The sequence below is a fragment of the Numenius arquata genome, chromosome 24 (assembly GCF_964106895.1).
Source record: "Numenius arquata chromosome 24, bNumArq3.hap1.1, whole genome shotgun sequence".
NCBI lineage: Eukaryota > Metazoa > Chordata > Aves > Charadriiformes > Scolopacidae > Numenius > Numenius arquata.
In genome coordinates, this window is record NC_133599.1 from 846,971 (window position 1) to 869,513 (window position 22,543).

Below are 22,543 nucleotides of genomic sequence, written 5' to 3' on the forward strand. Positions count from 1 at the left end.
CCTGGTCTAGCAATCTCAGAGCCCTGGGGGAAAAAGCACGTGGGGTACATCTCCCGAGCCGTGCCCCGTGGCAGCGCCAAGCAGCTGATACGTTCAGACCTGTAATTGTGATTACCTTTCTCTTACACTGTGCTTCTCCCGGCGCTTTGCTCTTCTCCTCTCATCTCTTCTTTTATCCCTGGAATGTGGGGTTCAGGCAGGAGCCCTTTCATCACGTACATCACCCACGGGAGCAGCCCAGTGTGGCCAAGGGGCAGCAGGCTGGCCGGGAGCCCCACACCGGGATCACGGGTCGGTTTGGGAGCCCCGCACCAATAACATGGGTGGACTGGAGAGCACTGGCCCCGCACTGAGATCACAGGGGGATTTGGGAGTGCTCCTCGGGAGCCCCAGTGGGAACATGGATGGGTTGGGGAGCACTCCCCCGGAGCCCCATCGGGCTCACGGGAGGGCTGGGGAGCGCTCCCCCGTCGGCGGGGCTGCAGCTCCCCCCCGTGTCCGCGGCGCTCGCTGCAGCCTCTCCAACCAGCAGCCCTGATTTTTCCAGAACTGCCGCAACTGAAACCGTTTTTCCCAAATACCACAGCATGTAACTGACACCTTATTTGTGTTTGCACCCGACAATGGCCGGGAAGGGTTGGTGTCTCCCGGCTGGCACAGCCCGTCTGCGCCCTCACCGCTGCCGCAAACATTCCTGCCGCTGCCCCATCCCGCTCCTGGAAACAGCGGAGAAAGGAGACTTTGTGTGGCAAGAGCTTTGCGTGAGGCCGCTGACGGACTGGCGATGAATCGACCATGGAACGGTCACAGATGCAGGAGTTACATCAGGGAACATCTGGCAGCAAAAGCCTCTCTGTTCTGGGACTGGGTGAGGACATTGGATGAGCCCGGCGCAGCTGAGGAGCAAAGGGAGAGTCCCGAAGGTCCCAGGTGGTCTCAGGAAGGGCAAACGGAACAACCGCAGCCTTGAAACCCAGCAAATCAGCACAGAGGAGAGAAAAAATATTTCTTAGCAGAGCCCAGGCACCCTTGCAGAAAAAATATATTCAGTTGCCTGCTGGTCTGCATTTGGGGGGGCATAAATCAGCTGCAAAGGAGGAGAAGGGGGCTTTTGAGGTCTGGAAGACATCTCTCTCCAGGCTGCTTGGCCACCTTCCTTTTGTTTATTATTTTTAGCGTGCAGCTGAGAGCCAGGTGTGTCAGACGTGGGCAGGAAAATGAGGAATCTGCCTGAGAGCGTGCGGTGGGGATTGCTGAGGTAAGGAAGCAGCAGAGAAGAGCCAGGGTGGGGGCAGATACAAATCCCACGGTGCTGCCCATACCTCAGGGGGAGCACAGGCCTGTGCAGGGGGTTCTGATTGACCTGGAGCTGCTTATAGTGTGGGACACCAGCCCAAGATAAGAGCAAGCAGCTCTGAAGAGTGGGGGGGGGGGGGGCTGTGGGCCAGCTGGGTGGGGGTCCCGCAGGACCGAGGGGTCTCAGCTCTGTGGGGAGCCCTGAGGAGGGCAGGGGCCGGGCACAGCACCCTCAGCCAGCACAGGGCTGGCTCGGGCCATGCTGGGGAACATCGATAGCCAAAAAAGCTTCAGACACAAAGAGGAAGGGACGCAGTGGCAGGAGAGAGGAGATTTCTCCTGAAGTATCACAGGCAAGAAAGATAAACCACAAATACAAACAATTAGAAAGAAGCACATCTGTCATGTTTGTGACGCTGTCGGAACAAGAATCCATCTGGGAAAAGAGCCAGCCCTGGCTCCCTGGGAGTTATACATTTTTTTCTTTTTAAATATTATGTGACATCCATCTCTCTAGCCGGGTGTTGTTTGTGCTGCCACGGGGGTGTGTATTTCTGAAGGCTCCCCATATTAGCAGAAGATCTATAGTCTCATTCTAGAAATTTTGCCGCTATAAAAATATATTCTGTTTTTGACTGAGTGATTTTTTCTTCTCTCCCAAAACTCTGGAGCCGTGTAAAATAGCTTCATAAAACTTGTAGGGCTTTTTAAAGTAGAAGTTACTGCCTGGCTTTGCTTTTAAAAATGCATCCTTGATTTTAAGGGCTGGGGCACTATTTGCTTTTGAACAAGTGAATGCGGAAGAGATGCTATAAACTCCTTCTTTATTTTGTTGCTTATTGAGAAAAATCCAATTATACCTAAGGGAAATAGGGACAAAACATTTCATAAAAATATATTGTGTATAAGCAAAGAAAGCCTCAGTCTTTCGAAGTAAGTGTGCAAAAAAGGGAAAATCCTTTCAGCATCCTTGAGTAAATGCCGTCTCCTGGGCACACTGTGGTATCCGAGTCACCAGCAAGGTGACACCGCTTGGGTTTCGCCAGCCAGCGAGGTGCTGCCCGCTCCAGCGCCCACCATCCCAACAGGCTCCGGCCTCCAGAAACCCTGCCCAGGGGTCTGCCTTTTCCCCCCTGTTTTTCCAGTTCCAAACTGCCCCCAGCCCGTCAGGCTCCGTGTCCCACGGCCGCCACCGTGCATTCCCAGGCGGATGCTGCTGCTCACAGGGATGCTGCGGGTCGCAGGGATGCTGCAGCTTCACAGAGGGCTCTGCAAACAGCATCTCCCAACTGCCCTGGGAGCAGTGAAATGTTTCCAGAGTGTGTCAGCATTTACTGAGATGCTTTTATCTTGTCACCAAAGTAGGAAGAGCTGCTGTGTGTCCTGAAAAACCTTTTATGGCATTTTAATTAAAGTCTCCAGGCAAAACCTTTTCCCTGCCCCTGCCAGCCTCCCTGTCCCCAGCACCCTGCTTTCCATTTTTATTGGATTGATTTCCAGGCTGACCATATTTTGTGACTGGACATTGCAATCACAGTGATTTCTCCTCCTCTTTAATCGAGAGGTTTATGACGAGAAAACAACCTGCAGCGTGTGCTGGGGGCCTGCGGTCTTTACACAAGGGCCCTGCAAACCCCCCTGGCACCAGTGCAGCACCGGGCTGGGGCACCGTCTGGCTGGGATGAGCACTCATTAACATTTTTCCTTATAAATATTCTATCCAGAGGTGTTTTTCAGCAATTAACAGCCAAGACAACCTTTCAGGGCTTTGCAGCACTCGCCCTCTGCAGACGGGTGCTCCCTCGGGTAAGGACCCAGCCTGGATTCTCAGCTGGGAACGCTCCTGGTTTGGGCTGTGTTGGCTGGCCGTCGGGCAGCCCCTGGCCCACTGCATGGCCCCGCACTCGCCCCACTGAGCACATCGCACCCCCACATCCAGCCCCGGATGGGGGGACCTGCACCGCTGCCGGGGCCATCTGAGCCGCGCTGTGCCTGAGAGCTGCTTGGTTTTGGTTTATTTCTCCCTCATGGAAACTCATTTGTTATTTCATGTCACTGAAGCCGTGGAGCGTCTCTTCCCACATTTAGAAGAGGAGAAGAGCCTCCCTCTGCGCCAGGGGCAGGCGGGGTGTGCTCAGAGCCAGCCCCACCGCACAGCCCGGAGGTTCGGGACGGGGAGAACCGGCCAAACCCATTGTGATGAGCAAAGGGAGCTCAATTTAAGTAGCAGTTACTAAAAGCTGCCTATACAAGGGCTGTTAGCATCCCGACACTTGATTGATCGTACCACAGCACAGTGCACCTAACAGCACCGACACACACACAAACATTCAAAAGGAAGCAGTTAACTCAAAGCCTGAGCCAGCTGGCACCCGGCTCCACCGAGAGCACGGCAGCCCCGCTCGTGGGGAGCAACAGCTTTGGCTGAACGTGCAGGTTTGTTCTGCTTTGGAACTCGCTACAGAGGACCAAAATTCAGAGAAACGGAGGATGGGGATCACAGAGCAGAAAAGTTTCTAGGAAAGCATCCTGCTGGAGCACCCAGCTCACCTACTGAAATGCTGCCGGGGGTGGAATCGGCACCGCAAAGAGCTGACTCTGGGGAACAGAGGGGAAGCACTTCGCCTGCGGAACGTCTGCCGGTGACTGCAGGCAGAGCGGGCACTCAGCAGGGATGCAGGAATGAGATGTTGTGCTGCGTCACAGGGTATGGAGAAGTCAGTAGAAAATGGCTTTATTTTCTGTGGGTACTATCTGAAAATAAGAGACGTGCTGCAGTAGGAACCCGTGTCTTTAGGGAGAACTGCACCTTCGGAGCAGAGGGAGCCTCTCCAGAGGAGGAGCAAACCCTGCAGCACAGGCAGCATCGGCTCTGGGCTCCCTGCCCTGTGCCCAGCTCGCTGTAGGAACACGGGGAGGACTCTGCTCTCCATCTTCGTCTGAGGAACAGAAAACACTCCTGCAGACAGCTCACTAGATGTGCCGGATCTATCACTGAAGGAAAAAAAAAATGCTAATGCTAAGTCTTGGTTTATGCAGAAACACAACTAGATAAAATAACACCCGGGATAGGAACTGCTCACGTTCCAGCCTCCATTGCAATGCAGGCAGAGGTGCATTTTATTCGCAGGACACCAGCCAGGCGTTTCTGTGCTTCACTGTGTTTTTTCCATCAAAAACGGGATGAGCAGCTGGTGCCTCCAGCGATAACCTTGTTTCAGTGGTGTTCACTGCCCTGGGTAGCAGGGTCTTGCCCTGCCCAGCACCAGTCACACTGATGGGTAAGAAGGTCACAAGCCCACATCCTGCCAAGGGGGAGCCAGCCCATGGCCACCAGCCCGGGGCCACGCGTGGCCACCTGCACCTCCTTGGGGCAGGTCAGTACCAGGAGGACAGCTCTGCAGACAGGCTGAGGCTTTCGAATGCCCAGGGTGATCAATACAGAAGAATTCACAGAGCAACCTTTTCCCAGGGACAGGTGCTGAGGACTTGCCCCATACTCGGCCACGTTGCCTGTTTCTGTCTCCATTTGCCCCCTTTTCCTGCTCCATCACAGTGTCTTTTGCTCCTGGCAGCAGGGACCGCGCCACGCGGCTGTTTGTTCAGCCCCAGCATAATGGGACCCTGATTTCATTTAGGGCTCCCCAGGCATTACTGTAGTATAAATGTTAATTAATAATAAAGCCTTTTAAAATCCCACATCCTTAATGATATATGTGGCCTGACTTTTAATATGCCTTTAAAAACGCACCTCACTGCATCTCCACAAGAAATAAATTCAGGATTCAGACCTCTCCTCCAGCAAGGGCACTGTAATCCCGGACCTGTCCTTGGAGGCGTCTCTCTCTCTCTCTCTCTTCTGAAAACATCGTATTTGGGGCTACGAGAGATGGAGTGTACGTATTTGGAGCCTACAATATCTAGACTTTCCCCCAGCCCCTTCCAGAAATCAGTTTTCCTGAGCCTCCCCTACACGGGCCCTTGGGAAAGCACTGTCCCGGGAGGGGGAATGGTGCCGGGGGGAGGCTGGATCCCACTTTGTGAGAGCCCGGGGTGTCTCTGCTCCCGCTCCTGCACCGATGCTGGGTGCAGCCCACGGCGAGATGCAGGGGAGCATCCTGCTCCACACTGAATTCCTGGCACAGCCCGGGCAGAGATGGGAGCCCAGCTCTCCAGGGCTGCTCCCATGTGTGATCCCTGGATCCCAGCGCCACATTATCCACATTATCCACTTGCACATTCACAGAGTGTCCTCTGCCCCCAGGAACTGGGCCCTTGCCCTGTCCCGAGCCGCTGTTTCTGAGCTCCCCGCACTAAGTCTGCCAGCAACATCCTCGGGCAGCTCCCCCTGACTCTGCCTTTCTTGGCTTTTGCTGGTTGTTTGTGTGCCAGCTTTGCCGCTATGTTAATGTGCTGAGAAGGGTTTCTCTCCGCAGGCAACACCGCACCAAGGGCTTTCCTAATGGGGATCAATGGGGCAGAAAGCAAGCAGTGAGCCAGCGCTCACAGCATCCCTCCCCCGGCAGCCCCTCCTGCCCGGCGGCTGTTGTGCTGGATGCCTCCCTCCCCAAGTACTATGGCCAGAAATTCTGGGTTAATTCACTACTGGCTACTTAAACCAAGGAGGAGTGTGCCACAAGGTGGTTTCCTCTTGTCTATGAAGCGCTGCTGAGGTGCAGAACTGCTGGGGCTGGGAGCAAGAGGCAGAGGGGGTCCAACAAACCACCTCAAAATTTGCAGCCCCCTCTCAAAGCCAAGACTTGCAAAAAAGCTGAGAATAAATAACCCCCGACAATTTCAGCGCAACCTTCCAACCTAACTCCTCGTGGCTGCTCGAAGAACACTCGCAGTGTGAATCCTGGGGTGGGATGGGGAACCCCGGCCAGCGATAGATTGCTGCTGACCCAATGTGTGTACTGACTGACGGGCAACATGAACATATATACACAACAAATATATCCTGCAACAAAAGTCTTCCGGAACGGAGAGAGTATGACAGAATATAAAGAAACTTTACTTGTGCCTGGAAGGATTTTCTGGATGTTCTGCAGCAGCAGCCTTACGGGGAAGGGGTGGCTGGGACGAGCTGCGGGGCTGGGGGAACGTTTCCCCAAGGCTCCGGCTGGGGAGGTTAAAGCCAACACGGGGCATTTCTGAGCCATTTGACGTGCCGGGCTCCCTGCCCTCCTTTGCCTCTGGCAAATCTCTTATCCCAAGAGCCTCAGGCCCCTGTTTTCCCGAGGAACACGACAGACGTCAGCCCGCGCTAATGCGGCTCTGACCGAGGAGCAGAAGTCACCGAGGGCACTGGTCCTGCTGGGATTATTTCTGAGCTGGTGGAGGGGGAATGGAAGAAGAGAAGGAAGAAGATGTGAAAGGAACATTTTTAAAGGCCACAGGCAACGAGGCAAGTCAGGAGGAATAATAAGAGCCCTGGTCTGTATTAGGACTTCACTTACAAATAACTTATGGAAGGCGGCTACGAGATCAATGTGATTTCATACCCGATTAAACCCTCGTGCGCAGAGGCCTGGGGGCTGCTTGTAAGCACGATTTCTGCTCTGTGCTCACAGACATAACGCTCTGATAACATTTACTAATTATATGTTTACTCTGCTCAAGTGCTTTCTCAGCGTAACCAGGCTCCGGTGCAACGGGTGGGCAGCGCGGGGGGGCACCCGGATGCCCCAGCTCCCCTGTCCCCCAGCTCATCCCGGCCGGCACGGGAAGGGGCCGTGCACCGTCCCCAGCATCGCACACGCTGCAGTGAGGGCCACGGGGGGAGCGGGCAGAGCAACGTCTCCCATGTCTCACCTGCAATTTTGGCCATTTGGAAGGTCCTGCTCAGGGAGAAGAGATTCAACTCTCCCCCCTCACACCCAGCATTCCAACAAAGCACAAAGCAAAAAGCAAGTTTTCACAGGTGAGTTTTCTTTTTTCCCCCCTTTTTTACGGAGCCCTCGGCCAGTCCCGGCTGTCCCAGCCCCGCCGTCCCGGAGCCATGGGTGACAGGCAATTAGAGGTCAGTGTGACAGGAGCGTGGGGAAGCGGGATCCGAGCTGCTCATCTGACATTTCTCCCCCTCCACCCCCCGTTCCCAGGGAAAGCCCAGAGCAGACACATCTCTGGTTATTGACTTTCAGAAACCTTTGACATTCACAGGCTCTGGATTTGGCCGGGAAGGATTCCAGCAGCAATTTATTCTAAAATTGCCAATATAGATAATCTGCAACCCTCGCTCTTCATCTGACCTCGGAGCGATGCCCCCAGCCCAGTTCAGGGCTGGTGTCCCAACCGCACGCTGCTGCTGTCCCAGCCCCTGCGCCCCCTCTGCTGATGGCCAGGGTCCCTGTGTCCTTGTGCCTGTGTCACCCAGATGCCCCGGCCACCTTCTGCCAGGGGTGGGACCCACCTTTGCCCGCAGGAAACCACCACGGCACGATGGATGGGCAGTAATGGATTTCTGAAAACAGACCAACCCAGACAAGATCTGAGCAGCGGTAAAACCCAAGGCTGATTTTTTCCTCCCTAACATATTTAATATCACCAAGACAGGAGAGAGCAGCAGGGCCAGTCATTCAAGAATATTTCTTATTCTTCAGACATAGTTTTTAAAAAATTAATAGGGTGACTGGTGAAGATTACTTTCTACAGCTGGAGGAGCAGAGGTGCAGCAGGATGGCCCCAGCGAGAATGTCAGTGCAGGAGATGGAACGCGAGGGCAAGTCCTTGTTTAAATATGAACACGGCAGGGAACGGGCTAATGCATCACAGGTACGTGTGAGACACACCTGGGGGGGACACGGGGTGACCCTTTCAATCTGGTAGCTGTAAGGTTTAAAACTCTCATTAAATGCATATTCTTTTCCCAGAAAGCATAAATTACCCTGCACTTCAGCAAAGTCACAATAGCATTAAATCAGCACAAGGAGTTGGGCCAGAGCCCTCTGCGCGGCTCGGGAAGCACCGACGGCATCAAACACTGCCCGGCAGCAGGAGCTGGAGCTCTTCACAGGTGACGGATTGTGCCTTGGACATTGCTCCAGAACTTGGTCAAGTTCTCGTTTTATCACATCTGCTGCAAAAATACAGCTGAGTTGTTATTGCCCAGGAAACCCTTTCTCTAGCACATATTATAGTTCAGTGAAAAAATGCCTCATTCAGTTTAATAAGGAGAGGACAATTGTGTGGCCACCCCTATTAATTCCCGGCCAGGCTGCCGGCATCTCCCACTCTTTGCTAATTCCGGGCTGAAGTCCCCAGGCTCGCCAGGGCACGAGCAGAGTGACTCTGGCAGCTCCACTGCAGCCACGTGAAAGATCTTCCTGAAAAACCCCCAGTGCAAAAGGGAGCTCAAAGGGCAGATTTCCATAAAGCCAAGGCGAGTAAATCTGAGGGTGGCTGTCGAGGCAGCCGGTGGTCCCTGAGAACCAGCGTGAAAAATCCCCCCCGGCTCTGAACAGCTCTCCCCTCCCAGGCAGGGAGCAGGGGGACCAAAGGATGTCCGAAAGGATGTATAGTATTGTTATAATGTGTAAAATATTGGAGGGAACTGAACTAACAGCGGCTGATGGAGATTTTTGCTCCTCCCAGCAGAGGGAAGCGGGGTGCTCTCCGGTCGAGCTCCTTCACCTTGCTAATGGGCCGTCATTCCTGGAAGTGCTGCTCCTCGTTTGGTACCTTCTGTGGAGCAGAGAGGCCACACGCTGCCCCGAGGTGACAGAGAGCTCCGAGTGCTGCGTCCCCTGGAGGGTCTGGGGGAGGCTCGTCCTGCCCCACTGCCCCCCGGGCAGTCCCTGGGCCCTCAGAGAGGATGCAGAGCCCTGTGCTGGTACCGACCAGGCACTGGAGAGAACTGGTCGCGTATTGAATTGTTCAGACACCAGTTGGTGCCTGGAGCACGAGAGCTGCTACGACGCCCCGGCTGCCCCAGGCGCAGTCAGCACCCCATGGACAGAGCTCGGGGTGCTCCGTGCCCCCCACCACCCCAGGGATGGGATGGGAAGAGGAAGAAATCCAAATGGAAAGCTGCTGTCGTCAACGGCTTCACCGTTTCTATTCTGTTGGGTGAAAGAAATGACTTTCCAGGCTTGGCTTTGTGGCCTCCCAAATGACAATGGTCTCAGCAAGAGGAAGGGATGTCGGGGGGCGCGGGGGCCACTCAGACCTTGGCGGCTGCTGCAGAAAGGCAAAGGTGGCTGCGGAGAGCGATGCTCGGGCCCCACCGCGCAGGGGACCGGGGGGACTGGCCCCGATATTATCATGCATGTCAGGCTCGCTCACATTTAGCAGATTACTTTAGAATTTGCATTCAGGCAACACGAGTTGAAATAGCAACCACAAACTTTATCAGTCTAATATATAAGGTGATTTGCATAATTTCCTATTTGCATTGGCCTCCTATTTAATTTTTTTTCCCCCTCGTATGATCAAATATACCTACTTCCAGATGAAACGCATTTCAAGTTTAGAGGATTAACCTGCCTGTGAGAAGCGACAACGCTGACTGCTCCTTATCTGCAGAGCACAACTCCAGGATCCCCGCAAGCAGGAGGAATCTCAGCTCTCCCCATTCCTTGTCACAGGGAATTGCACTTCCAGGGGTTTGAGAACAAGGTCTCACACAACGCCTGCCCAGGACCCCCTTTCCCCCCGCCCTTGTTTGGTGCCTGGGCCCCACACAGACATGGATGGGGATGCTGCAGATCCCAGAGAGCTGCTGCACGGCTGCCCAGAGCCCCCAGGTCCGATGTCCGAGGCTGCTGGTTCCCACAGGGGTGCAGCATTGCACCTTCTGCCCAGGGTGACGGAGCCGCTTTGTCTCTGCCAGCATTTCAGCTCCCTCTGACACAGAAATGGGATTCAGAGCCGCATCCGAAGGAAAGCCGCTATCAGGAAAGAGCAGCTTTGCAGCTTCTCTGAACGACACAAGCCTTTAGGAGCAACACGCACTAACTGGCTGGGTCGGTAACGAAGATAACGCCGGCTCCACTGCTGCTCGGAGGGCACAGAAGAGAGATGTCCCCCCTGCCTGCCTCAGTTTCCCCTCCTCAGCTATGAGGATGGTCACATTTGCCAACGGTACAGGCAGTGGAAGAAAAAGGGCATTGCTAAGGTTAACTAATATCAGGAAGCCTGAACTCCTCACACAGAGGGTTCAAAGCGGTACCCGACGCCCTGCTCAGGAACATGCCACCTCCACCCATGTCTGTCCCCTAATCCATGGACCCCTCGGTCACTGCGATCACCAAAGCGCTCAGCCCAAGGCTCATCGCTCGCACAAGGAGGGGGAACTCCTCAAGTTCACGGTGCCCCGTTGCTGCCAGGCCAGCCCAGTGCCACACGTACCCCCGCATCGAGCCCGCACATTTCCCACCCCCCCCGAGTGATGGAGACCCCACGGCTCTGTCTGACACGGATTAATATTTAATGCAGGCTTCTTCACCCCTGCCACGCTGGCTGGACAGCCTGCCGGTCCCTTCACGGGGACAAAAGCCTACATTGATCCGCTGCTAAAAATAGTCCCCCCGAGGTTCAGCGGCGATGCCACCAGCTCCCAGCCAGGCAGCAGGAGGGTTCTTGCGTCTGCTGCCTGGCAGAGGCCCAAAGCATTTTTCTGGTACAAGGGGCTTTTTTTTTCATGCATCACCAAAGAACAGAGCTGCTATTTTTAGCTCTAATAAGCATATTTAATTTCCTACTGCCTCATTTCAACTGTTTTGTGCAACTAGCATTTCTGAGCACGTCCCCGGGGACGGGGTGAGGACTGTGCCACTGGCCAGGCTGAGCTGGGCTGGTTTGTGTCCCTGGAGCATCCCGACCCACACCGTTCCCCTCGGCACCACCAAACCCCGGGATTCAGTCAAGAATGAGGCACCGGGGCTGCCCCAGCTATAACCCTGAGGCTCCCACCTCCATCGGAGACTGCAGGGTCCCGCGGGCAAGGACCCCCACAGCCCCTCAGTGCCCCCATTACCATCTGGGGCAGCAAAGCACTCCCATTACCTAAATAATTAATCAGCACGACATCAAAGGTCAGTCATTTGAAGGTACAAAATGCAGAGTAAGGCAGTTCCGAGTCATCCCCAATTAAAAAAGAGCTGCGGTAAGAGCAGGAAGGGTAGAGCCATTTCCCAGCTGGATACGCTGTGGTGCCGGGGGGAGCGGAGCCGGATCCTGCCCCCTTTGCTGGTCACCAGCATCATTCCCGGACCACACAAGACAGAGTCACCCCACAGGCCCCTCAGAGTTTAAGGTGGGCAGCCAGTGTAGCACAGACAGAACTTACAGAAGATTTCCAGAAAGTTTTTTTTCCTTGATTTCAGGAAATAATAATAAAAAAACCCAACAAAAAAAAAAATATCTCTAGGGTAGATGGTTGGCAACAGCTCTACAGAAAAACCCTCCCACTTGCGAGGAGCTGGGGCGTTAGGGGGGGGCCAGGAGTTTTGTGCAGCCGCAGAGGGAGGGACCCGAGGGTGACAGAAATACAGCTTCCCAGGAGCCACATCTCTCACACCAGGATGCTGGCTGTGGGAGCTGTGGGGGTTTAACTGGGAGCACTGGGGACCCTCCACGCTGGATGGCCCTGAGCAGGCAGATGTCCTGGATTAACTGGTTCAATGCCAAAGCCCTGCTGGCGATGGGGGTGTGTATTCTTCAGCCAGGCTGAGCTAGATGATTTTAATAATTGAACCAGTTCCAATTCTCTACCGATCTATTTCCATCCTGAAAGCAGACATGGAATTCCAGCGCAGGGACACGTGCTCACTCCCACCACAAACACTTTCTCCTCTAACGGCAGAACTGGGCTGTGCCCGCTGGTGATGGACCAGCCCTTCGCAGATGACTCCAGAAGTATCCTAACCCCCGGCCTGCCACTCGCTTTCCTTAGCTTGGGAATGCTCCGGGGCTGCGCTTCCCACCACCGTCATCTTCAGTGGAGACAGTGTCCAAGGCAGGGCCCAAATTCGCTTCCCATCCATCACTGATGCTGGCTACAAGGGGAGGGGACGCAGATGCTGAACTGTGCCTGGTGTGAGAAGTAACACAAGAGCATCCCCAAATAACTCACTGTCACGTCCAGGCCGCAAATACAGATCTAACAACTGGTTAAATAAAGAATATGGGCTGTTTATAGCTCAGTCCTTATCCTCCGGTAATCAATATGGCTCATTAGGTTCATGAGACAATCATGTCTTCTGCTACCCTGGCCCAGAACCTCTGAGTAATGGCTCGCCAATGCCAAGTAATTATAACGATGTCTTGCAAGTGAAGCAGAAACAACCAAGTAAACTGATTTAAAGCAGTTTCATCGGGCTGAGTTTTCCTTGAGTTCAGTGTCTCTCCAATGTTCTACCTCTAACTTCATCAGCCCGAACCTGCGCTTCATTAGATATTCTTGTTGGTTTTCTGTGCTGGGGACTGGAGGAATGTTCTGCTTCCAGATCCAGCGATACATCGGGCTGTTCCTCTCCCTCTCTCCATCACCTGCCCTTTCTGCTGTGCCTTCGTGCAGACGCAAGAGCAGGGAAACAAGGGGTCAACGAGTTACACGCGATCCCTAAAATGACGTGGGGCGCTGACCCCAGATACCCCCAGCCCAGGCTGCTCCTCAGCCATCTTCCCCAAGCACACAGGGAAAGGCGAGAGAAGGACAACGTGACAGAAGACCCTGACACCTCTGTCGCTGCCAAGAAGATGCCCCTCCACACGCGGCACCGGCCCCCCCGGCCCTGCTGGGGTTACCCCCCCTCCCAGCTCCCCTCTCGTGTGTACCCCAGGTACGGGAGACCAGCCTGTACCGCAAGCATTCTGGGGATTACTGCCTTGGCAGGGCTTAAATGTTTGCTGCAGACATAAGCCTTGTCATGGTTGATTTTATTTATTGTTGTATAAGTGTATTTCCAAATAAAACAGAAAGTGAACAAATGAACTGGGTGACAGAGCTATAAACCCCATGCCTGCTCATTCACTTGAAGAAAAGCCTGCCTCAACTAATTAACCTGTGCCAGCCTTGTGCTGTTCATAAACAAGCCATGAATTAATATTGCATTTTTTCAAACAGCCAACATACGCCTCTAAATCTTTATTGGGCAGCAAGAAAGAAATAGCTGCCGTTGCCAGGTTGGGCACAACAACAACAACGAGAGGCTGAGTTAAGTGAGGGTGAAATCTCAGAACAAGTTTTCCCCGCTCTGGCTGCCTGCGCTGAGCACGTCTGGGTCGTGCTGAGGGAGTGAGCGGGGACGGGGCTGAGCTGCAGCCCCCCCGGCACCGGGGAGGTTAGAGAAGCAAGCGCCAAAACACTGGTTTTCTGCCCCAAATCTCCTGGGGCAGCCAGCGGGAGGATGGGTTACGCTGCCCGAGGAGGCGAGGGCTGGCTCGCTCCCTTCCCACACCTGGGAGATGTGAGACGGGCAACGAAGCTGTGGGTCTGCGGGGAGGGGGTCGGTCACGGGACGTGTGGGCAGCCTCTCGAAGAATAAATCATGGGAAAAGCTGGCACAGGACGGGCGTTGGGGACAGGGGTCTGCCACCCCGCAAGCACGGGCAGATGTCTGCAGGCTTTTCTGTAAGACAAGCCCTGTGCGTTTATTGATCATACCCACATAATGGGAGACTTCAGGAAAAACAGAGAGGGGGCAGAAACACAAATCAAGGAGTAACATTTTTGAAGGAGAAATTATAAATTGCAATTTAATCACATAATCACTTTGACACTCTCAAGCAAGCTAATTTCTTCCCTTGCCTCATTTCACCCACTTGGCAAGATGAATCTTAATGAATAATGTCCTATGAATATTTAATTTTTTGATCAATTTGAATTTTTTTCCCTCATATCCCTACCTGCTGGATGGATAAATCGGTTCTCTCCTCTTTTCCTCTTGCAAACACAGAGGCCAACAGCTTCTCCTTTGACTTCCACCCTCCCCTGTTTTTTTCCTTTTCTCCTCCCCTTTCAGCCAAGCGCTGGTCATTGCTGTCGCCCCTCGCCCATCCCCTGGCAGGTCCCTGGGGCTCACCAGCGGGCAAGGAGCCCCTCACCGGGGCACTGGGGCCAACACCACCAATTTATGTCACCCCATAAACCACCCGCCGGCTCCGGGAACTTCTTCAAACTGGAAAAACTTTGCAGACAGACAAGTAAATTGATTGCAGAGAATTGCGGATCTTTAATGCGAATTGATTACCTCTAATGGTTTTAAAGCAATTTAACTATAACTGGATTGTTTGGGCAAGAACGTGGCATCTAAGGAGGGGCAATAACAACCTCCCTGCTAATGAGCATTGATGGCAGCATCCCTGTGTGCGGGCGAGGGATGCTCTTGGCCCCGGGGCTCACTCTGCCGCTCTCCCGGCCGGTGCCAGCCCCAGCACCGGAGGTGGGGAGCTGTGGGGTCCCTGCCATGGGGCTGGTAGGAATTAGCCAGACGTGGCTTCTAGAACTGGCCAAAGAACAGCCAGCCACCCCCTGGGGCAGGATAAATGGTCCACTCAAATCCCTGCCTATTTTGTTTGCTGTTTTGCTTTGTCTCTCCAGACTCTTGAATCAATTTCTTCCTGATCTTCCTGAATTAGAAAAACCTTTTCAAAGTTCACACTGGTTTCAAGCTGGAAATCAGCACCCTTGACTTCAGGGTACAATCCATCCACACCAGGGCTGCTCCCAACCAGCGGCAGAGAACAGCCAGGCTGTGCCGAGAAACACACACAGACTTCACCCTGAAAAGCCAACGGATTTGGGTTTCCTCATGTTCCTGCTGAGAACCGCTGAAATCTGGTCTGAAGGAAAAGCTGTGCTTCCAGCGCAGCCTGACAGGGTACTTTCTGAGCTTGCTAAAGCAACGTGGCACCCAAGGAAATGCTGGAAAAGTTATTGCAGCCGCACCCTGGCTTTTTTGGCCACCTCTTGCTCCCACATCAGGAACAATAACATGCCTTTGGCCAAAACCCCGCATTTACAGCCCCCAGGAAGGCTCCCATGGGCTCTGAAACAGCTTCTGTAACCCTTGTCTTGCTTAAACTTGGGATCCCCCGTTTCCCAGCGCACAGGTGATCACTGCTAAATGCAATTTGTGCTTTCTATAAATTATTCAAAAGAAATCTCAGATTACAATTTATGAATGCACTGCAAAAGATAAACAAGAAATTTAAGGCCTGTTTTGATTGAAAAGTAAACAAGCTGCAAGCCTCAGGGGGAGGCGGCAGGATAAGTTTTGCATTAGTGTAGGTGAGATCTTATCCCATCCCGACCTGCTTCTCCCTGTCACCTCCCTCTTCAGCCCTCCTTCCCAGCGGACTCGACCATCCCTCCCCATCTCCAGGGCTCACGTTTGCCACCTTTTAACTACCCCAGGTTCTGCGGAGTGAGTTAGACAGGCTTCACCCCCTCCGGGTGAAAGTCCTGAGCTATTTATACCTAATCCTGACACACCGGCTGCCCAACAGCCTTAACTGGGACCCTGAATCCCTTCACGGGATCACGGCAAGGGGGCACAGCGCTTCCCACACTGACCACCACGAACCAGTAAAACCAGTCCCGGTTGCTGCAGAGGATGGGGATCCACCACAGGGGTCCCTGCAGATTTCTGTTATTAATTGCGGCTGATGAGAGCGGGGGATGGAGCTGCACTGGCCGCAAAGGGCAAAGCATGGAGAGCAGCAGCCCCGGCTGCGGAGCCCTCGCATCCCTCTGCTGCTCCAGCCCCGGGATCTCACCAGCCACCGCGCTTAATAAATCAGCAGGAACACTTCACTTAAATCCATCACCCAATATTCAAATCTGCCAAGTGTTTGAGCGAGCGAGAGGCTTTAAGGCTGGTTGGCACGTGCCTCTTTGTTTAATCTGTTATTAAACCCGACAGTCAAATCACTGGGAATACAGCTGAAACGTCTCCCTGAATTTAAGGGAGGAGGAGAAAGCCTGAGCACTGGGGCACAGAGGGTTTCCAGGCTGTGAGGGGATGGAGGACAGCGATGCCTTGGGAAGCTGCAGACTCCAAGATGCTCAGACAGAGGGTCCATTTCCACACCCCGCGCATGGGAAAACTCCACCGGACCAACACACAGTACGGGTTTGGGCTGGGCTCTCAGCAGACACTGACCCTCTCACAGGGCACTGCTGGCTGCCTGCTAAGCGCAGCCCCTCCGCCCCGGCTCCCCACCACCCCGTCATTTCAAGAGCAGCTTTAAAACCTGCCTCCCTGGGCCAAAACCAGCCTGAGAGAACCGCCTGACAGAGACCAAGCCTGCTGTGTGCCAACGCAGCTGTTGGAAAGCCATTCCAGGCAAACCAACGCTTTATTAATAATTAAATAACTCAGCACACTCTAAAAACTGATAGAAGAGGGGAGCCTCATCTCCCCGTGTCCCCTGAGCCCCAGGGACCCTCCGGTGAGTGGGCTGGGGACCCCTTGGCCACTTCCTCCCCTCCATCTACCCACCCAGCCCTGGCAGCGCCGGTGCCCGCAGCATCCCATCGGAGCCGGCTGGCGGCTTCCCCTCCTCTTCTTCCTCCTCCTCCTCCTCCAATTATCCTCACAGCTCATATCTCCCAGCTCTTCTCCCTGACCTCTGTCTCCCAACATCTATCTTTCTCTGAAGCTTATACTAACATGAAGTTAGTCCTGCACCGGCTCTGGGGGTGAGAAATACTTCCCATCTATGAGAATTTCAGCACAAATTTATCTCTGTGTTATTTTAGAGCCTCATCAGCATAGTTTCTCTGCGCTGCTGCCGTACGGAATTGAATCTCTCTGAAGTCAACTTTGGCGCCTTCGCCGTGTGCCTCCCCTCCCTGCCCACTTCCATACCCGCTAAAGCATTTCTCTTCGTTTGCAGGAGCCGTGGTTCTGCTTAATGAGGGACACTGCGCGCTGCGGCCCCTGCTAATGGGAGTCACTTCGTTATGAGAAAGGCTCCTCTTTAAACCGCAGCTTCACGCTAGGCAGAGACCGAAATCTTACCACAAGGATTTTAATTTGGGATTAACCGATCGGGAAATTAGATCACCCGTCCCATCAATCACCCTGCAGCCCCTGTTACTTCATGCTCCAGATAGCGCGGCTGCAGCGGGCGGCAGGAGCCGGGCACCGGGAGCCGGGATGCGGCGCAGGGGGGGCTGGCAGCAAATCACCCCAGCACTGGAGTTTTCTCTTCAGACACCACCTGCCAACAGCCAGTGCTTCCCTCTAACACTCTCTTTATTTTTTAATTTCTAGTGTCTCGGTCTTTTCTATCATTTGTATAGAATTGTTCAGCTGCTCGGTCTTTACGTTTTAAACAGGAACCACTTCTATTTTGTGACACGTGCTTTTTCTCTTTGGTTTGAGCCTATCCCTCAGAACGGCATTTTCTTAACAACAGCAGTAAGTTTTACTCAGAAGAGTAATTCCTCGACACTCGGTGGAGATACCTGCAGGTGCAACTGCTTGCAGGTTATCCCCACCCAAAAAATAACCCCAGTTTCCATGAAGCTCCTGCTCACAAACTGGCTCACTAGTACATTCTGTATATTCTTAGCACAGAAACGCAAACGAGGTGTAGACACGCATAAAATGTAAGACTTCAGAATCACAGAAAAGTTTTTCATACTTTCAGTACAGATAAAGATTCAACATAAACCTTTCTTTAAAAGCTTTTGCTTCCAGAACTTACTTTTTTGCAGTGCAGAGCAGGGTAGATCCCAGCAGAGCCTCCCACCACCATCCCGACACAACCAGGTGCTGCTGTTGCCGTTAGATTTATTGACTCCCCCTTCATGTTTGGCACTTGGTTTAAATCAAAGCCAATTAATAATGAGGCTCAACATTCTGCCCCTGTTTGGTGTGGGGGTATCTTATATTGTGTGATTACTCTTTAGTTTAAAAGTCAGGAAATCCTGTGTCTATGGAAGTAAAGTTTCCTGTACTTACACCGCGAGTCCCAGAGACACAACCTCATTTGTGCAGGGAGTCATTGGCAAGCGGGCATGGATGTTGTGTTACTTGTAGGCAGGAATTCTCCTGGACTTCCAAAGCCACTTCCAAAAGAAATCCAAGTCAAATATTTACACGGGAATCCCCTGCCCAATGTCATAATCAATTCATTATACTGTTAAAATAAATATACTGGCATATACATACATTTGTGTGTATGTCCCTACACACAGGCATATGCACGCACACCCCTTATCTTGTAAATCCTTGCTTTTTGCTTTCATTTCTAGGGCAACACTTAATAGAAGACGCAACGTAAGAGAAGCACCCGCTGGGGAAGCCGTGACACATCCAAGGTCCCAGAAAGTCAATTATGCTGTAGGAGAGGGTGACGATAACTAATGAGATTTGCATGGAAATGACTGATCTGCTGATATAAGGGATCACAGGGACCGTGCCAGCAGAGAGTGTGAAGGGAAAGGTAAGGACAGAGGATGAGAATACATCAGACATGGCTGTCGTAATAAGCATTTCTTTCTTCCTTTGTTAGAGGCGGCCGCGCAGGAGACGGAACCGGGGGAGATCTGGCTGCATTCTTGCAAAAGCCATTCATTGAAAATTAATGGCAGCTTAAGTTTTCAATTAAATTTTAATTTAAGGCCTGTGACTGGTGCAAATCAGCATAGTTCTGCTTGTGTCAGTGATTTATGTCAGCTGAGGGTTTGGCCCGACACCTCGAGCGTGAGTCCTGCCAAAACACGCTGCAGCAGAGCTCCTCGGGCCAGAGTCCGCAACGTGTGTGAGCGCCGGGAGGTGCAGACGGGCACGGAACCCGTGCCCTTCTGGGAACTCCATTAGGGGCCTGTTTGCACCTTCTGGTATTTTAAAAACTGGGCCCAAGTAATACTTTTTGCCATAAAGGAAAACAAAATCCCACAATCCCAAATCCTCTTGTATTTGACCGGGTCGGGGGGGTGGGTCTGGCCGCAGCACCGCTCGGGCTCCAGGGCTCTGGGGCCGGGGGGTCTCTGCTGAGGGAAGGTGGCACCTCCAGCAGGACACGTGTCCCCGGCCACCCCTCTGCATCAGCTGCAGCCCTCGGCTCCCCGGGGCTCTGCCGGGTCCCGGCATCTCCCGCCCGGAGCCTCGGCAGGATCAGGCCCACGGCACACTCTCTCGGTCAGCGTTCCCAGGAGGTGAGGGACGGGAAAGGCAAGACGGGGGCTGCTGGGGTTCCCCTCCCTCCGTCACCCCAAGACCTCAGTGCATCACTGGCGCTTGACTGTGCAGAGTCTTTGGGCTGGGGCGGATGGACCGGGCTTTGCCGCAGCCTCACTCCCACCTTTGGGCTTTTTGCCTTTTGAAACCTAAATGGACCCTGGGATAAAATCCGGAATCAGACTTTTTAATGTTGGAGAAACACTTCTGCCACTGCGGCCAGGGTAAGAATAATTAGCCATTGAGAGACTTTATATTTAATTAATAAGCCATTACTGCTATATTTTAGGTAAATAATGCATTTTAATTAACACATTAATAGTAATTGCAGAAGAGCCGAATGACTCGGGCGCTGGCAGGGGTGCTGGGGGGGCACTGTGCACCCCCTCCGCCGGCACAGCGGGATGGGGAGCCACTTCCCAGTGGCTTCGTTGGAGAGGGGGGGTTTGCTAAGGACTTGGTGGCTCCTTTGCATCCCATCCGATAGATCTGTGGCAGGAAATGTAATAAGTTAGGAAGCTTTACACACTCTTTTTCTTTTTTGTATTTAATGTAGCCATTTCTCAATATGCCTCTCAAGAGGTTCTTTTTTTCTCCTTGCTGTTGAAATCTGGCTGGCTTGAATCATTACTCCTGATGTTCCACAAGTCCTGCTCTGAATATTTTTAGAAGAAAAAAAGTGAGATTTCTGCTTGGGAGTTTTTTGTTTATAAATCTTGCATAAATTTCCAATACAAAAGTGGCAAAAGGCATTTAACTGAATCTTCTCAAGAACAGGAGCGGCTTGTGATGTGCAGAGCAAAACCATTGGGTTTAACGAGCTGCGAGGTTTGGAAGAGAAGGAAGCAATTAAGGAGAAGGAGGGACGTGGAAATGAGGGTCGCTCCACTTTACAGAAAACCAGCACAACTTTTAGTTATCTCTTACGCCAGGAGGGCTTGGTGCGGACAGCGAGGCACCGGCGCTCCTGACCCGGCTGCTTCCACTTCCTCTGGGAAGGATATTGAGGGCGATGACAGAAAACCCTTGTGTCTGCAGCTGCAGCCCTGAAAGTTCATGGTTTTGTGCATGAGGCTGGAAGAGCCGGTTACAACTCACTTGGTGACAATTGGGCTGCACTAACCTTACACAGAGCGAAAGTTCAGGAGAGGTGAGTCACAGCCCCCCCGCTCCCCAAGAGCAGCGGTGACCGGACAAGTTTGACTCATGCTCGTAGACTCAATAATATTAATTAAGCACCTGGAAACAAAGGTCTGCGATGAGTCCTTTTTTTCAGGCTCATTTGCACCGTTTGAAAAAAACATCTCGTGAGTTCCCACTCGGTGACACTCAGAGAACTTCAGAGCGATGGCAGTGATGGACGGGTGCGCAGGATCGGAGCAGGCAGCACCAGCTCCTTCTGGCCGAGATGGAAGAAATCAATTGGCAATTTTTTGTATTCCCCATTGGTTTTTAGTGAACTGCAGCCTCTGTAGCCACAGTCCCATCCCCCTCGCAGTGGCACCGTTCAGTGGCTTCACAGGCTGATGCCCACTGCCCTGTCACTACCTCGGAGCGACACAGGCTCCCAAGGGAGACCTGCGAGGGAAGACGCAGGGAGCGACCCTCTGGGTTGACAGCCCTGAGATGGGGTGGCATCGCCCCTTGGTTTTGCTGGTGGCCACCAGCAGCCCTCCTGCTGGGGGTGCTGGTGGGTAAGGATGCTCTGCTCATCCATCTCCTCCCCATGGGGTCCTGCAGGTGGAAGGGGGCAGCGGGTGATGCCAGGACCCTCCTCCACAGCCAACGCGACAGTTGTCCTTCCAGTGGAGGACAGACCAGTGCTACTTCAGACATCTCGTGTAGAGCTGGCCAAGAGGGACTCCTGCCAGGCCTGGGACAGCCCTTCCCACCCAGCCAAAGCCCAGGAATATTCCAAAATCCTACCTCTTCTCCAGCCCCAGCTTCTCCTACAGCCACTGAAACCAGCCACGGAGCAGCGAGGCTCCTCTCCCTCTTGGTCATGTTCAGCCTCTTGAAAAGAAGATCCCTAAGGAAGGGTTAAATCAATCACAACTGTATTCACTGCCCCTTTATTAACAAGTGTATCGGATTTAAATAATTAGCATTTTTATGTCACATGCTGTATACAGGGACACCAAAGGGATTGCAGGCGCTGAGCAGAGCCATATGGTCCTCTGATTAATAATGTCAAGCAGAAGCAGGCAGAGCGTTCAAGGGAAAAAATATGCAGGTCACAGAGGCAACGAGCTCTGAGGTGCCTTCAGCAGCGCTCGGGGCTGGGCTCGGGCACTGCCTGCCTCGGAGCAGCATCTTCCCCCCGGCACCACGTCCCCGGTCCTTGAGAAAAGAGGACCCTGCTGTGAACTCCCTCTGACCCACGTCCCTGCACTTCAGCGACAAAGGTCCCAACTCCCCAGCGTGGCCAGGAACTGCCCCTCGGCTGAAGCCAGCTCAGATCTAGAAGCTCCTGGTGCGAGGGGGATTCACACAGGCAGGGCCATTGTCTCCTCTGCTTCTGAGGAAGGTCACCAGCAATTTGCCTTCAGACACGATGATGGGGCAAATGGTGTGTGTGGGAGAGTGCAAAGGTCCCTGCCCGGTGAAGGGACAGAGATGCACGTGCGACATAAGGTCACAGCCTGCAAAACTCCTGGCAGGGGTGTTCTGCTTAGGGAGAAAGCCCTCTCCCTCCTCCTCCTCCTCTTCCACATGGGGGGACAGACACTGCATGGATGGCCAGGCTCGGATCCCACTGTCCCCACCGGTGGCATGTCTGGGATTTACAGAGGTGGGGTTTCCAAGGGGCTCAGAGCTTTTAATGCCCCCACTTCTCTGAACAGGGTCGATGAGAAAGAAAAGCGATTTTCCATCTGTCTGCAAAGGACTGTTATGTTCTCATTCATACGTAAAGCAGATCCAGCAGAGAATGTTACAGACTCGGCGACAGCACTCTACAAATGTTAATATGGTTTTTAATTGCCAGAAATAATAGCTGAATGCTGCACGCTTGGCAGACCGCTCCATGGAGCTACTTGAGCCTACCCCTTTTCTAAGGCAGAAGGGGAAAAAATTGCAATTCTACATTGCAGTTGGGGTTTATCTGAAGG